Consider the following 269-nt stretch of genomic DNA (forward strand, 5'->3'; position numbering starts at 1 on the left):
GGTCTCCAACCCTTTCTGACTCTCAGATCTTCCCTAAATTCACTTCTCTCCTCCCGATTAAAGGCATACACCACTTCCCTCCCACTTCCCTCCTCCTTAATCCTTACACTCCCCCACCTCCTTCGCTCCCTCATTCCCTCCCCTCCTTCGCTCCCTCATTCCCTCCCCTCCTTCGCTCCCTCATTCCCTTCCCTCTTTCTTCCATCCTCTTTATTTCTCTTCGGTAATGATAAGGACAATAACAATGATAATACTATTGTTACTAGATC

Source organism: Penaeus monodon, chromosome 19, assembly GCF_015228065.2.
Source record: "Penaeus monodon isolate SGIC_2016 chromosome 19, NSTDA_Pmon_1, whole genome shotgun sequence".
NCBI classification, from domain to species: domain Eukaryota; kingdom Metazoa; phylum Arthropoda; class Malacostraca; order Decapoda; family Penaeidae; genus Penaeus; species Penaeus monodon.